At 38.5% G+C, this 1,233-nt stretch overlaps 1 protein-coding gene across 1 annotated transcript in view; it reads left to right on the top strand.

Annotated features, from left to right (window-relative positions):
- The window catches only part of sec31a (SEC31 homolog A, COPII coat complex component), a 34,348-nt gene that overhangs the window by 14,829 nt on the left and 18,286 nt on the right, over positions 1-1,233 (top strand). The gene's annotated exons all lie outside the window — the stretch shown is intronic.

A 1,233-nucleotide genomic window follows, 5' to 3' on the forward strand; every position in this document is an offset into this window, starting at 1 on the left:
GATTCTGATTTCAACCGTTGCGTATATTAGCTGCGACATATGAGTCGAGATGCTACAACTGAAAAAATTTGACTGATAGATGACCGTTGAATATATGATTGGCCGAATTCAGGTGTTCAGGTTGACGTATAACTAACTGGCCTGCAGAAGAAAACAAGGAAAAAACACAGAGATTTTAAAACAGGATTTTTATTTTATATATATATATAAATTTTCTAAATTTTGGAACAATATGGTCTGGTAGAGAGTACATTTATTTACATGTTTAAGCTAGAATGATTTGACATTTAAATATGACTTCCCTATGACCTTAAAGAATGGATGGATGGATAACCTGTTAAAAATATAGTCCTGAAGCAAAAACTGTTTCTGTTTTTCTAACAGAGTGAGACATCTTACAGTTCAAAGGCTAGTTATCCTCCCTTCTTATGACGTCAACATATGGCAACTCCACTCGGACAAACTGTATTACACCCGTTTCTTAATGATCGAATGTCTTTTGGAGTCTCAACATATTATTACCTATATTTGCTATTATTTTACATTTCATTGGCGATCTAAAGTAGCCGAAAGTAGAAAACAATCATTCTCAGGAAAGTACTTCATTCTAAGACTGCTGTTATATTTTTATAAGTAGTGTAGCTTAAAATGGCTTACTGAACGAGCTAAAAGATGCTAACCCTTTAGCTACTGAGCACAGGTAGCCACAGTGCTACCCAGCCCCACAACCACCCACCACCCACCCCCCAGTTACAGTTGCAGTTACTTTGTTCACCATAAACAGATTTTTTTCTGTTTTTTATTGTATCGATAACGTAAAAAAACTGCATTGTTCATTAGACACGCTAACAGATGCTGCGTGATGTTAATATCGTTGTCTGGGCAACCACAATGTTTTATATCATGTGGCAACTGGCATTGGCAGGACTCGAGCAGATCTGGTACCTACAACGGACCCAACCTGATTTAAAACATTTGTAAATTACCGCATGTTGTCCAATGACAGCCTCTAACTTTACTTGCGCCGCTTCTCCTGTTAATATGGTAAAGCCATCCAGAATGTCGGGACCATGCTACACATGATACAAGGCTACAAGTTGCTAGCTACTTTAAGACACAGCAGGCAAACCTGTGGCAAGCCGGGTGATGGGAAAGAAGGAGAAGATGATGAGATAAAGAGAGCAGAGAAAGTTTGGACTGCCGGAAGAACTGTGGTGAACTGGTGACAGAAAA

This window comes from Cyprinodon variegatus, unplaced genomic scaffold, assembly GCF_000732505.1.
Source record: "Cyprinodon variegatus isolate N-32 unplaced genomic scaffold, C_variegatus-1.0 Scaffold1214, whole genome shotgun sequence".
Lineage (NCBI taxonomy): Eukaryota > Metazoa > Chordata > Actinopteri > Cyprinodontiformes > Cyprinodontidae > Cyprinodon > Cyprinodon variegatus.